Raw genomic sequence first — 16,435 nt, 5'->3', positions numbered from 1 at the left:
TACGTGAGCAAGAAAGCAGTCATAACAGTACAGAAGTACTATCTTGCAAAATGCAATGAAGAACAACTTTATGAAAAGGTACTAGATGCCACAATATTATGACAACTTGGACAATAAACCCAAATAAAAAAAGTTATGCCTCGCAAATTGCCTCATTTAGTGCAGTGGAGATTATAAAAATTAACAGAAAAATTATAGCCATGGAAAAAATGAAAAAAATAAACAAATTGTACAACTGTACTGAGAGCTGTTCCTAATATTGTGGTTCCCAAATTTAGCTGCATGTCAGTCAAATTAGACACCACTATTACCAGAAGCTATAAAAATAAGAATGGTTGTTTCCCAAAACTATGCATGTTAATAATTTGTGTTGTACCACATTATCTTGTGCAAACGGTTATAATTAGGGATGGGCCTGCCTCATTTTTAGGTATCGGTACTAGTCGTGGCTGCCAATACCAGTATTGGCCACCATTTTGTAGCTATTATATATTTGGGAACTAAAGGGTAGTGGTATCGCATCTTGGTATCGGTATCTGCCACTTCAAAGGTTGATTTTACACTCCTTTGCACTCACAACATTAAATTCATTTCCTGCTTTTACTCTGAACAAACCTTGCACTGATTTAATATAATCAAGTTCGTAGTATATGAAAAACGGGGTGCTCACGTGTTAAAGCTAAAGTATGCAGGGTAACTCTCAGCTCCAGCACGCATGAGGCAGTCACGCTCAAGTGTGCATTTTCTCAAGTCACTTGGCAAAAAATGTGCACTTGGGTTGGCATGGCCACTGTACCCTACTGGCTGCCAGCTGTCACTCACATAGATGGAAGATAAAGAAGAAGGGGAGGGCTGGAAGATGAAGAGCGCGGTGAAGATGCGAGGACACAAGCCCCGGGGCGTCCTCTCGCTCTCATGCTTTCTCATTTCGTCTTTGACGATAACAACAACAAAAAAACATGGCAGCTAGAAGAAGAGAGGTTGACTTCTGAAGGGGGTGGCGGGTGTACAATGCTGAATGTAAAAGAGGAGAATGAGACAGAAAGTAAATAGAATCATTTCTCACATTGATAGAAAATGGGATCACTAAATATGAGGGTCATAGCGCAGTTATTCAAATGCATGTATTGAAATCAGTTCATCGTGATAGTAACCACAGAGAATAATTTGTTTCATGCACACTGCTTTGTTTACAGAAGACAACATTATAGTACTCATCCGACTAATTAGGGCAGACTTTCCCCTCTGTGCAATAATACACACACCCCACCGTCCCAAAAAGTACATTTTTAGCTAGCATGATAACAAACTAGCAATGAAGCCTTTCTTTAGCGCTAATTAGGCCAGCACGTGCCGTGGCTCATTACGTCAGTTATGGAAAAGAGAGCAGGAATAAATATGTTGGAATTTATTATTATGATTACCATAGAATCTCTTAGTGGAAACAAATAAAAGCTGATGAAAATGTCACTAATATTACCAAATTTATTACAGCTAACAGTATTTAAGAATTAAGCTAGCAGCAAACTTGATTTGGTTGAGCTACCGCGTTGAAAATGATAAACATCATTTATTTTCCCTTTCATCTACTGAACATCTCTTCCTACAAGGAAAGACGAATGAAAAAATGAAAATCATCATTCAATCTAGTGTGTGGAAATAATAATAATCAGGCTCTTTCATTGAAACTGATTACCAATAATTACAGGCTTTACTAGGGATGTAGATACAGTACGTGTGCGATCATTTAAAAAAAGAAAAATACTATTGCTTTGCATTCTGTAGTAGGACCTAAAAAGCCTTATGGGTACTCCAATGTATGTATTCAAAAAATGGACATTGAAAAGTTAATTCATTATATTCTTTCTTGTCCAGCCAAACGTTACCCAGACATCAAATAAAAAAATATTTATGTTCTTTTTTTATACACACATTCCATATACAGACAATTGAATAATCTGTAAGAGGCCACTTTTAAGGGTAAAAACAGAGTAAGTGGTTATATCAGCATTGCAGCTGATGTGCTCAGGGAAGAACGTGCACATACTGCAAGAGTGAAACAGGGCAGGGGAGGGAAGGTAGCTGATGTTTGCCTTTTTTTTTTTTTATACTCCCCTGAAGTTGTTCATCTCTGATCTTTGTTTGTGAGGTTCTACATTGAAATCGATCCGATCACATGCTCAAAGGGTTTATGTATTGCCGCAACAGCGCATAGAACCGTGGGAATGATCAATGCCAGTTAGTCCTTAACCATTTTTTGTCAAACGTGTGCATGGATGAGTCTGCATTTCTGTTGGACAAAATGTTGTGAGGCGTGCTGCTTTGCGTATCGACTGAGTTCACTGAGGCGTAGTGGAAATTTTAGTCTGCAGATGGGAACTGTGTAGTTGCAATTTAGAAAGAAAAAAAAAAAAAAAAAAAAAGATTCTGCTGCTGGTAATTTGTGCGGATGTTCATGTTCGACATTAACCTCAGTCACTGAGCAGCTCTTGTCTTTCACTTACGTGAGCAGTGAATTTGTCAAACCAGGTCACAATTTAACATTTTACATGTTCTTCAGCGAGGAACTTATATGCTAAAGACTGGCCAACAGCCACTTTATTAGGCTCCATGAACAATATAAAATCATTGTTTTACTGTAATAGCTTGCAATTGTCCTCGTAAAAGTTGCAAATGAGCAGTAGATGGACCAAAACCTCAACCACTGGGTCTGTAGGGAACTCATTTCTCTCAGGTTTAGCAAATTTAGCAAAACATAATAGCTAGCCTGCTAACTAATAGCAGCACATGATCAATTTTGCAGTCAAAAGACGAAGCCTATGCTGTTAATTAAGCACTAGAAAATTTAATTATTTGGCCTGTCCTTCAATGATCATGTTAACTGTGTCTGAATATCCATCATGTCTGTTTTTGAACCAACTTGCCTATTAAGACAAAAATTACAGCCAGCGTACTGACTCCCTTGGAAGCAATTAAGGCCACGGAATAATTCATTTCTGATAGATAATATTTAATGAGGGTCAAAGGACATTTTTTTTTTTTTTTTTTTTTAACTATTGGCACAGCCAGAGTTGTTATTATTTGTAGTTTTTATACAATGAATACATCCCTGACAGTGTCAATCAACGTTGAGGATGCATATATTTTATATAATATGATTGGGCTATGTGCAGGTCTGACACTAGTTTAATATAAGTATATTTATTTCCATAACATGTCATGAATAGTTGATGCTGACTTATTATCAGCAAACTAAACATGTCAATTAGAAGACTGTTTCCATCCCTTTTTATTCATTTGCCCAGGAAGGATCTCGGTTTGCTGATAGAGCCACTCCCAATCTGCCAAATAAATAGCAGTCATAAAACTCACGTCTGCTCCACAGGATGGCAGCAGGTTTACAATATATGTCTGAATAAATCTATGAAAGGCAGCATTGCCAAGTCTTCTGCGATGAAATATACTAATAGCGGCACAGAACGTCATATGTGGAAGCGGATGGGATGTGACGCCTTGGCTCCCATAGAAATCAAGCAATAGCGGATTTATCATCAGGAAGAATGAAATGGGGGCGCTTTTTGGGAAAAGAAATGGTGCTTTTTTTTTTTTGGGGCTGGCTGGAGGTCTCGCTGAACCCGTAGTTCAATAAGCTGTTTAGCCTGCAAATGTGCAGCAGATGAATTTGTCACCAAGGTCTACTAGTATGGAGGCTTTCCAGCTCAGCACTGACGCCTGTAGCAAGGGTACCAACATCAAACTCTTTTCCCTCTCTCTTCCCATCCTCCTCTCCGTTACGACTTTAAAGCAAAGAAGAAGAAAGCTTTCTGCCCCTGCAAAGATGCCCAAGAAAGGCTTTCATTTGAACAGACATACAAATTCTATGATAAGCCTCATGACAACAAATATTTCCCAGGAATCAGATCTCAGCTACGTATGAGGTTTGCAAAATTAGAGAAACATTTAACCACACGTTGTAAAATACTTTTTTGGGAAGGTCTGGAAATGTGTGGATGATGGAATGAGACATGAATCGCAGTTAACGAAATGGAAATGCTCTACTATATGGAAAAACTGATAGTAATTCATACATTATATTTTTGAGCAAGCTCTTTAATGAAAATGAAAATCCGTTGTGGTAGTGTATAAATGCTATAACCCCTAATATATGCTTAGCCTCCCCGTGACCCCCAAGGAAAAAAAAATAAAAATCCTCGCTCCTCCAGTGAGCCTACCATCTCTTATTAACTCCATTTTCGATTCAAATATTCCAAACATGCTATTCATAATTTACTAAAATCCAAGAATAAAGATTGATATCTATGACTTGTTATGATTTCATATCCCTATTTATTTTCCCTGGCAACAAAGCGCAGTTAAATTGTTATAATAAAAAAAGCTGTTATAGCTTTAAGGAAAGAAGTTCAGATATATTCCCAGTGAGATTAAGCAACGCTGACAGAGGGCAGACAGTTTGCAGTTGGGTAGAGACTCGAACTGCATCACTTCTGTCGAATACCGTAAGGTTACTTTGAGGCAAGACTGACACTTGCTAAATGTGTCGAATGTATCAAGCACGCCGGTGTTATCGTGTTCCTTGTGAAACCTATAACACGTTATTTTATTTTCTGTTGTGTACAACTGTGTCAAACAACTTGTCGGAAATAGAGCGGGGGGGTAAAACAATCTTGACATCAGTCAGGTGTCAATAACTTGAGAGTCCCATTTACAATTGAGCGGTAATGATTTTAAACATAGTCTGTCATCTCCAACAGGAAGTAAAAATGCAGATTATTCATGAACGTAAGACTTAATTGGTTTCTATGTACAGTATAAACCTCATGAAGAAAAGTTTGATTACAATGAAAGCTCGGTAAATTTATAAACCCATGGAGTGTCTTTGGAAGGTGTGAAAGAATTCAGAGTCACAATAGAATTGAAATCGATTCTGTACCCATTGTCTTTCATCATTCGCATGAAATAGGAAGCAGCCTGCAGACAAACACAAAAGCAATGTTTTGTTTTTTCATTTTGTTAACAATTCAACCTTAGCAGAGTTTTTTTTTTTTTTTTTTTTTTTCCCGCTCTACTGAGAGTTGTTTTAGTAATGAGATGCAAAGACAAGACTGACTAATGACCAGGCAGCTTTGTATCTTGAGCTCCTCATACAATTGCAAATTTCAATTGCTTGCATATCTATTGATGTATGAATAAGGCATGCAAATCAATTCAGAAACACTGCAGCATGGCAGCTGAGGTGCAACTGAGGATTTTTTTTTTTTTTTTTAAGATTCCGGTAATCAAGGCTGCTCTCCGTGACTGCCTCAACGTCCAAGGGTTGGCCATCCGGGAAAAATCTTATCCAACTTTCACAAGATGGTCGCCTTTGGAGACGCCATCTGTTTGTCAAACACACGTTCGCTAAGTCAAGTTATTGCAGCAAGCTTGCTTCAATCTACTGGTTGTTTAGTCACACGCTAATCTTTATTCCTGTGTTTTTTTTTTAATCAGAAGTGCGAATTTAACAAGTCAATCTCGATTATAGGCCCTTTCGGGGTGTTGATGAGAGCGTAATAATGAGTTGTTGTTTTTTTTATCTGAATGAATCATTGCATATTTGTGCCAAAAATCAATCCATCTAACATCTTATGCATTGCTTGAAACAAAGATGCTGACTTTTCCTATTGGTTGCTTTTTTTTTTTTTTTTGCTGCTTCAGCAAGCACAAAGCCCCTCCCTGTTGTTCTGATTGACAATCTTTGTTGATTTCATCTGTCAGTGTCATAAAACCGGACAGCTTTACCATCTTAATGACAAGTTAATGGTGAGAGGGATGCAGTATTTCTGCTCACGTCTATCACAGTAATCAAATGGGTACCTGGTGTTGGGGGCGTGGCTTCAAAGGAGATGCACGAACCAGAACTCATGTGTACTGTACTAGAATTTATATACCAATGACAGATTAGCAATGGATTTTATTTTTTTTTTGCATCTAACTTTCCATCACCAGACTACACTCACATTTGACTTATATTTTCATTATTCACTGCATCGCATCTTGACTATAAATAAGAACGGGCCTATTTGGATCACACCACTCAAACCCGCCAGCTAAACCTGCATCTTCAATCAAGTGGCCTGGCACAAGCAAAAAAAAAAAAAAAAGAGTCGATTGTTTCACGACAGCGCCCTCCCTCCCTCCCTCCCTCCCTCCCTCCCTCCCTCCCTCCCAAAAACACAAAAGATTCCAAATAGTGTATTGCTGTCTGCTCGTAATGCACAAAAGGAGGTGTAAATTTAAACAAATTAAATGCCGAACACAATATTGACAATGAACACACGTCAATCAACTATCGCCTACCGGAGGAATGGAGGCGAGGATGCTGTCGCTCTCTTTCTGTCTCTTGTGCAAAGACGCTCGCTGCTGCACGGGTCCCTCGCGGTGCTCCCGATCCAGGTGTGACCGCAAGCTCGGCTCGTTATATTCCCATATGTTCTCACCGGTTCGATTAAAAAAATGCTCCCGGTGTATTGTTGACTGACTGGTCCGTGTGAGCTCCCAGCTTCTCATGTGTGGTAGCGATGCTCCCCCCTCCTCCGCCCCTGTATCTTCTCGATGCGGCACTGGAACTGCCTACATACTCGTAAAAAACGTGCGCCGGCCAACTTATTATGGCAATTAGTCGCTGGAGCCAACCGCGCTCGCTCATGCGCGCCCTTTGAAAGATTGCACAAAAAAAAAAAAAAAAAAAGATGCTGGCGCTCTATTGTCACAGAGGCGAGGTGGGGATAAAGCCCAAGAGATGCAGAAACGTGCTTTATTTCCCTCTGAGGAAGAGGCGGACTGAAGCGTAAAGGATGGAGAGGATTAACAGTCTCTCTCTCTCTCTCTCTCTCTCTCTCTCTCTCTCTCTCTCTCTCTCTCTCTCTCTCTCTCTCTCTCTCTCTCTCTCTCTCTCTCCCACCTTCTTTTTCTCTTTTTTCTATGCTATTTTGTGAATGAAGCAGAATCACATCCCTCTACAGGATTTGCATCTGCATTATGTTCAGCAGTTGTACTTTTGTTTCATTTTCCTAAATTGGCTGCACATCTGCTACGGTCTCCAGAGTGATGTGGACCACTGCTCACTGAAGAAGAAACCAGGCAGAGTGAAAGGGTGTGCAGTACCATCCCCACTAGATGCTTAGATTTGACGCCTGGCATGATAAAAGCAAGATCTGTCATCTTAAAAGCGTGTTCGGAATCGCTTTGTGTATGTCGGCACTCGTGAGATCTCGTTTGTTTTGCTCTATTGTGTTGTGGGGGGATCTCATACAAGTATTAGCCATGATCAGAATGCTCCTCAAAACACAATGCAGAGCATGAGCAGATGCTATCAATGATTCAGCAGGTCTGAAAAATGAATATGGAGCTACTCTTGTGCTTGTGGTGCATCTGTCAAGTTTTATACCTCTGTGGATGAGAGAGAGCATCGCAATGGGATGTTCAAGTGTGACAGCGTAACGTCCACCATAACATTAGGCACGTCCAAGTGACTTTTGTGGTGAGTCACTGGGAGATGGAGCTTGACACTAAAATAAAGTTGGATGATGCACACTCGTCACTACTGGTAGACTAAAAAGAGCAACAACAACAAAAAAACTAGCATACCAACCAACAGCAATTGCTTAGCGCCAGATGGTTTTATCGTTTTGCCTTATAAAGAGGACTAATGCTTTGTTTTTGTTGTGTTGGCAGATGTCCTAAACTCCTTTCCTTGATCCGTTTGCAATCGATCGGATGTCAGTCCACGAGCCATTGTGGTGGTAAATATAATTTATCATCAGCAAAGTGTAGTTCGACCTCTAAGTGGCCACCTGAGTGTTATTTGATATGCATTTTTTTTGGGGGGGGGGGGGTCTACTTTGAATGTGTCTGACAATGAGAGCATGTTTTTTGGGGTATGGTTGGGAAGTATCACGAACAAAAAAGGGGGTGACTGGGATGATTTTCAAAGTCACCTTTCCCCCTACTCCCCACTAATCTGGAGGAGAGCTCAGCATGCCGGACCCGGAAAAGAAGCTCGTGTCATATCTGACCGCCCACGTGACATTTAGTTTATTATTCTCTCCCCCACTGTTAGCATTCTATGTCTTTGCCACTTTTCCCTCCTTATCTTCCATCCCTCCATGCCGTCTCAGTGGGAGTAGGAGTGTAATTATGCAGTCAGACAGTGTTACAGTGTTTACAGACGCAAAAGTGCTTTAATTTATTCCAAGTGTTAGCGGTAATTCCCTGTTTTAATTTATAGTTCGTCCCCCTGTTGGGAAAATGGGAGAAGCAGATAGTGGGAGTGAGAGGTGGAGCGTATGGATGTTATTTACAGAGGAGAGTTCAAAATGATGGTGGAGTGGTTCATTGGCCTGATTTTCGTACGTTTGTGGCAATGGCAATGTGAGTTGGTTGTCTGTTTCTGTGATATGTCTAATTTTTCAGAGCGACAACTCATCAAACATTCCAGTTGAGTATATCTGACTACAGATACTTAATTGGCAAGATGACAATCTGTTACGATATAGCAATTAACAACAATGACAGGCATCTTGGGGGAAAAAAAAATTATCATCATTATCATTTCACTCTGGAGTGAAAATAAATAGGTATCATTTTCCCTTCACATATATATGTGGAATGAATGTAATAATTAAAAAAAAGAATAAATATGAGCGGCGACACTAATGTACTAGCGGTATCGGAGCTTGGTATCGGTATCGGTGATAACTCAAGATTTTAATACTTTTATAATGATATCGGGTTGAAAAAAAACACATCTGTTTTCAAAAGCGCTAACAGTATGTTGAAATAAAATTGGCAGCACATTCAAGCTTCACACAATAGCTTTGTTGCTCCTACTCAAGGTCTTTGCCAAAACTGATGTCTTGCAATGACTTTTATAACGGAAACGTTAAACCATGCCTGCGGAATCCTGCCGAGAAAAGACAGTTTGTCATGACACTTTCATTCATCGTTTGAAGAATGATTTAGTTTCAACCCAAACTTTAAAGCTTTCTAAAAGCGCGTACGTTGGGAAAAAACCTGGCATCAATAACCTCCGTCGAGCCAATTCACAACCACTACAATCCTTATTGACATTTTAGAAATCACAAGGTTTGTCACAATACCTTAATGAGCGGGCTAAAACTCTTATGTCAAGATAGCCAAGAAAAACAAGCCACTGAGCTTCTTGCTCGGAAACAGCATGAGAGTACGCTATTGATGTTTGGAAAAAAACAAAAAAACAAGTTCACATCCAATTCAAAACAACAATAAAAAAAAAAGTCAGCTTGAGCTTGTGAAATGATTTCCAACCAGTAAATGTTGGCTGGTTGCGACCCAAATATCAATTCTTATTTCTTATCATCAAGGATAAAACAAAAAATGAAAACAAGGATATCCAAGAGTCAAAGCCACAAAGCTCCCAATAAATGTATCAAAAGATGAAAATAAATAAAAATAATGGTGAAGAATAAGAAATTAGATATTGCTCATTAGCATAAAAGAGAGATTGGGCTTGTCAAAATGCACGTCAAAGGAAATGATTGAAGATGGTTTCCCAGGTTAATAAATCACAGCATATCAGCACATTCCCCAGACGACTTGACTGAGCAGAATTAGAATCTCACCAGATCTAATTGACCATTTAGAAGAAGGTAGCCCATAATTTTCCAGTCATGTCATTACATCATTGCTATTCTGTCAGTGAGCATATCACAATATCCATTTTTAAAATAATAATAATAGTATGAATTATTTGGAGTTTGTTGTAGCATATTGTTGTGCCAGTTTTGTTTCATAATTTTCAAAGCAATGAATGAACCACAATACCGTACGCACTTTATTTGCCTTCTCCTTCAACTCCATTCTTGCAACGTGCTGATTTTGCACGATCGTAACCATCTTAGCACTATCGTAAAAGTGAGCTTCTACGATCTTCCTCATCGCCGCTTCATTCTTCTTTATGTACCATAAGGTACCCTCGTTCATGCCGTAATGGCGGGATACAGCAACATAAATATTTCGACTTTGTTCATGACCATGAGGTTTAACTTCTTCTGGGACGTCATAACCTTCAGGTGCTTAGGCTGTTTGCTAGAACACTTAAAAAAAAAAAAAAAGAGCAAGGTGTTTGAGCGATATTATTGAATGTATAGGTTATTTGTAAGTGTAGAATTGATTTAGATATTATATTAATTAATTTATTTATTTAAATGTATTTGATAGAAAAACATTATATAAATCTGAATTAAATTAAATAAATAAATAATAATATATTAGCAATTTGCATTACTGCAAAAGGCCATCCACAAGAATTCACTGCTAATAACATTGCCACAATTAGCTTTGTGATAGAGACCATGGCACAGATAGCTGCGTTGACGTTAATTGTTCATTAAGGCTCAAGGTCAACAGGATTTGTTGAGATGACATCATGTCGAGCAGTCGCAAAACAAGGACACTGCGCATCACAAATAATTAGTTGCATTTGTTGAGGCTGATATCATCTGGTGAGGATTCATCTTATAGTTTGGGGAATTCAATCAAATGAAACACATTGACGGATCCGCACGTGCAATTCAGCAGCTGGTCATGAAGTGCTGCTTCTATAAGTGAAAATACAAATGATGCATTTACATTTGTAAGGGAGCTCACTTTTCTCTTCAAAATCCAAGCTGGTTGAGAAGGAGTAGTTCTACTCCTGTTGTCATGGTAACAAAATCCAGCTATTGCTTCATCCCCAATTGCAGGGGCCAATTATTGTGTGTAGTTCATGGGAATGTTGTGATTCATTTGCTATTGTCAATACAATCAGCACATCTAAAAAGCATCAGGAAGATAAAAAAAAAATCTTACCTGCTGCCAAAAATATACAAAATCGTTTTTGTATGAGCATGTTTTTTTTTAATCTCGACAAAATGCTTCTTGCTGCTTGAATGAGATGGCATAAAATAACCTTCATGTGGTTGGGGAAAGAAAAATCGAACAAGACAAACTGCAGCTGATTTTTTATTCACCCCAGCGCGGCGTCATTGCCTTTTTGAACTCAAATGCTTTGCCCATCCGGGTCACTTATAAGACGGTGTCAAATAACAATATTAAATATTATGCTGAGTCGTCGCTGGGCAGAGAGGTCGAAAGTTGTATAGAGCATGAATAATTAAGAAGCCGAGCGTATTTTAGATGCAATTATTGGTCTTAAAATCCAGGAAAAATATGAATAATTAATTACAGTATGATTTCCCCAAATCAATTGGAACATAATTATTGTACAATAGGTTTTACTTTTGTTTACTTTTTGTTATATTGAGTGAAAAACTATGTTTGGATGATTTCAGAGAAATTTCTCACGGACTTGTATCTGAAATAATTTAACTTGCAGTGTATGACCTCATTGATTTGAAATATTGTGAAGTACATTTCAGTCCGTCCTTTCCTGCCTGTCCTCAATATAAGCATCATTGCATACATATATAACAAAATAGTACTAATTAGTTCTAGTAGAGATGACTTTAACTTACCAACAATGTACAAAGACGTTTATCACATATAAAGACACACATTGGTTTAATTTGTGCAGGATAATAAAAAGATGTCAAAGCATCATGGCGGTGAGTGAGGAATTCCAATTGTCATTTTCGACTTCTATCCCCATTGCCTATTCATGGGATCAACAAAGCGTTTAACCCAACCACAATGGGTAGTGGTCCATTACAGCGTGATAACATTCATCTGATTCATTCACACTACATTGAGCAGAGTGGGATCACTCAACTACAGCCACAGCAGCTGTCAAATTCAACCGGAATGGCCCGCTATTGCCAATAAGTTATGCTCAGCACATTTTGTTTGTCCTTGTGGGTCGTTTCATTCTATTTGTTAATGTGATGCATGTCTTTGAATGGTGCTACGAGGGAGGAAAAAAAAAAAGAGCAATGGAAGTGTCACACACACACAGGATGCAGTAGCAGGCCCCTGAACTGCAATCCTACAACACTGCGTTATGTTATCGCATCTCATCTATTTTATTTTACATATATATTTAAAAAATATTGAAATGTTTTCAAAATTGAAAGAAAAAACATTTTTTTTTCAATTTTTAGTTTATTTATTAATATAAAAAAACATTGAAAGGAAAAAAACACACACATATATATATATATATATATATATATATCTCACACTGCCTTAGTTGAGAGGTTGAGTTATTCAAAGTATTATCAAGCTTCATTTTCCACCACTGAAGACATATTAATCAAAGAGTCCTTTTCGGCGATTCCAATTAAGGGTGTGATTTTCCACATCGCTGAACTGACGTACTCGGTCTCACGACATACTGCCGGGTAATATTATAGAGGCAGTGTAGAGAGATAAAATCTGCACATATTGCTTGTGCAGAAGTGGAGAGTTTCTTTTGCTCCTCGTAGATCATCCGTAGTGTCGTCACAGACAAGAGGTTGCATCACGGCCAGCCAAAACAAAGAAGCGAGTGCATTGGCACCATCAAACTCGCATTTCTCTTCCTTAAGGGTGAAAGCTGTTAGAGGAATAGACAGGGGAAATTATTTGTGGGCTTTTTTGTTGAGTTTATTTCAATGCCAGGTGGTCTCCTGAATTTTGGGAAATCTTCGGAAATGTTAATTTGACTGGTAGTCTAGCATTAAACAGGAAAGTATTGACAATATCTTCACAACACCGATCAGGTATTTTTATTTCATCCTGCTCATTTCATTACAAGAAACTATTCATGTGCAAAAACTGGAATGTGAAATGAGCATTGCAGAGTAAGTAAATGAATAATAAAGCCACTAGAGCACACAATTCTTCGCTTAGTGTAAACTATTCAACTCCTACACTTTCTGACCATATCCACACATATTTCCATATTCACACAATCTTCGGCTCAATTCTCCCGCAGTATGTAAAGCATCTCATTAAAATGCCTCCCTATTTTGCACAAGGGCACAAGAATGCACTCCGGGTCTCCTTCAGCCATCTTCGCAGAGGCCCGAGCGATAGCTGCGGGCGCTCGGTTAGCCGCCGTATACATTAGCGTCAGCTAAAGAGCAGTTTAGAGACTCTTAATAAGAGCAGCGCACGAGTCCACACAATACACTTATTGTGTTTTGCTTTGAAACGCCGTTTGTGCGGTAGCCAGCGTCAGTCTTGCATACGCCTGTAAATGCACTCATGCATTTCAAGGGCTTGACCCAGATCACAGAGAGACATAATAACCAATGACAGGTTGTCCTTTTGAAAGCCCCATGTCCCTAAAAGGCACAATGGCCATTCCCCTGCCTGCCATTCCATCTCCAATACCCATGCGGGAAAAGAGCGAGTCCAGTACAGCGACACTGGAAAGTCCATCGTGTGCCTGTTAAAAAGAAATCCACTCACTAACTGCTCATCTTGATATTCATTAAAGCTGGAAGATATTTAAATCTCAAAAGAGAGGCTTTTTATGGCTGCTCAACTCCATTAAAAGCAACAATCTAAATGTGTCACGCTTCATTTTGTTACAAGTTAACATCGGGGGGTTTTTTTTCTGTGTGTGTGTGTCTGAAAACTTTAACTGCTACTCAAGTCTCAGCTTTTGTAACGCTCACGCACTTTATTGGCATCTCAGTCTAAATATATCTCCGTGTCAAATTAAATAGTTTTTTTTTTTTTAAGCATGTGCTTCCTCCCTTCTTAGATCATATGTGTATCCATTATACATAGCAACGTGTCTGCACATCATTAAAGATGCATCCGAGCAGCTAATCCCAAAGACTTTAGCGGCACTCTTCGGCAAACAAAGATCATGTTTTATTCACAGTGTGTCATGTTGTGACACGGCACCCTGTTTCCACAAATTCCACTGCTCGGGAGTTATTCCAAGCTAATGGGACTAAAGTCATCCTGAGTGGTGTCATGTGAAGGACACATGAGCCATGTGGAGTGGAAGTGATAGATCCAAAATTCCCCAATGTGGTCTCGCGAGATGCGGTCCAGCGACGAGATTTTTTTTTTTTTCCCGCAATGACAATCCTGAGATGATCAGTGAAATTATTATTGTTGAGCATCCCTAATTTAGCATAAATGGTATGTTCCTGTCCGCTGTTACAGAATAATCGACGCCACGTAATGGTTAGTATTCATCAACCTTCCATGATCGAGTCTGTTAAGGTTTCTCGCAGTTTCCTGAAGCGGTTAACCTTATCAGAGATACGCTGGATCTATTAAGATTTCTTGAAAGGGTTGAGAGTTACAGGCTTATTCGAAATGACTTCCATTTTTTAATAAACTGCTCACACCCCTGCGAGATCCGATAGCAAGGACGTGCACATAACAGTAGCACAAAGAGATGGCTTATAATCTATAGTAGGGGAAAAAAAAGCAAAGAAATCCTTCCAACCTTATTTTCAGTCTATTAGATGGTGTTTCTTATAAAAGGAAGTCTCATAATTCTTTCAAGGTTTATGTCACTAAAGCGTATTGATGGCTGCAACAAAAGCAAATTCTAAATTTGAATCACAAGAGAATGATGACGCAATACCTTGACAGCCAATCAAAAATTGACAGTGTATCAAATGATATTGCCAAGTCATACTGCCAATCCATAAATATGACTGCCACCCACAATTCCAGCCAAATCTCAATGAGCAACATTCAGCAGTTATGTATTCAGAAATGCACAGACGTATGAATTCATTATTTTCAATCACAGTATTCACCAAATCTCCAAACATTGAACAAACAAACAAAACAAAAAACAAAAAGATAATTACAACACAGGCACCGCTAATCAAAACACAGCATGATTATCTTTTGCACAAGCAGACTATGACTCATCTTTATATTGGGCCTCATTGTGTCGGAATTATTTTTGGGGGCAAAATATTTCAAAAGAAAAATAGATCCATTAGATACCTCGAGTATCTTTTGAGTAAGATCCTCTCGAGTTGGCTGCTACAAAAAAAAAAAAAAAAAGTTGCCAGTATAAATGCCACCGGGTCCAAAGAAGACAAAGGTCGGAGGTCAACTGCAGTCATCCCTGTCTTCAAAGGTAAGCTTTCTATCCACTCATGCCCTCAGCAAGTCATGCGATTAAAGAGGCTCCTTTGCCCTGCAACCAGACCACCCGCACAAAAACCTGCCAGGGGATTTGAACTGCAGACCTCTCATACACACTAATTAAGGGAAGCTTTAACTACTGTTGACCCTCGAGTGATGAATAAATTTATGATTTATTGAGGGAGGGTTGGGTGCTAGAAATCATCATGTCAAATGGATTTAGAAACTAGCTGTAAACAATTGTGCAAGATTTGCTTTTATATTAGAAACTGGGGTTAAAGAGATCCAAAATTTGTAAGACACAAACGCATCAATAATCATAAAGGGTAGAACAGGAAGAAAGTAGGTCCTCAATAATTTCGACAAACAATGCAAAATATAGTCAAGCAGACAAAAATCATCTCATCTCAGCAAATACAAACAACAGCAAGGTTACAGTTTCCCTTGGTGTTTCATTCACGTACTCACCCTGCACCATGCGGCCTTGAATTTCTACTCTCCATTTGTTTGTTTGTTTCTTCCTGTCACCTGTAATCACTTCCTGTTTTTTTTTTTTTTTTCCTGCTAGGCCACAGCCTACTGAAGCAAACTTTTTCACCCTACCAAACAAATCAATCATCACATGACAATCAATGAGAACTTAATTTGCTATTTGAGATGCTGTGAAACAAAATTGATATGAGAAAATTGTTGTGATTAGTTTATTTTTTTAGGGAATTATCTGGCCCAAAAGCAAGGCAACAAAACAATTAGTTGTAATCTTCTTATACCACCCGAACAGATGTTTAAAAAAAACAAACAAAAAACTACTATCAAGCAAATATAGTTAGTATAAAGCTGCTTGATGATAAAAATATATTATATAGTCAGTAGCACCTATTTACATACATATGTATATATTCCCCCGGTTGGACCTTTTTTTTTTTTCAATTAAGCTCATTGCTGCCTTTTATTATAAATGTATAGGAAATAAAATTCACATTGATAATTTTTTTGATTTAATTTGAAGAAATCGCATGGTTCTATGACCTCATCATGGGTTCATTCTATCCACCCATTTAACTTCCTTGAATGCTAATGGGTTGTTCATAGTGTTTTATGTTTCATTTCTTTGCACTGAAATGGTGCCAGCAAGCAACTTAATGGCATGAAGATCCTGCTGACTATGTTCTCAAATGATCCATCCAGATCTGTCTTTGTCATGCTCAATATACTACTTTATTATCCACTCAATATATTATTAATTATCTACTCAAAAATTAATTTGATTAAAGGCCGCGCGACACATTATATCATACACTATATCACTTCACAGTTGCTGGGAATGGTTTTTGGGGATATCAGTGCC

At 38.6% G+C, this 16,435-nt stretch overlaps 1 protein-coding gene across 1 annotated transcript in view; it reads right to left on the bottom strand.

Annotated features, from left to right (window-relative positions):
• Positions 1–15,641, bottom strand: part of flrt1a (fibronectin leucine rich transmembrane protein 1a) — a 37,485-nt gene extending 21,844 nt beyond the window's left edge. Inside the window, exon 1 of the mRNA XM_085936675.1 lies at positions 15,556–15,641. The gene's annotated coding sequence lies outside the window, so the exon portion shown is untranslated. The remainder of the gene's footprint in view (positions 1–15,555) is intronic.
• Between the last annotated feature and the right edge of the window lie 794 nt (positions 15,642–16,435).

The sequence above is a fragment of the Syngnathus leptorhynchus genome, chromosome 17 (assembly GCF_054491065.1).
Source record: "Syngnathus leptorhynchus isolate UIUO chromosome 17, UIUO_Slep, whole genome shotgun sequence".
Classification (NCBI taxonomy): Eukaryota; Metazoa; Chordata; class Actinopteri; order Syngnathiformes; family Syngnathidae; genus Syngnathus; species Syngnathus leptorhynchus.
This window is presented reverse-complemented; position numbering and strand designations above follow the sequence as displayed.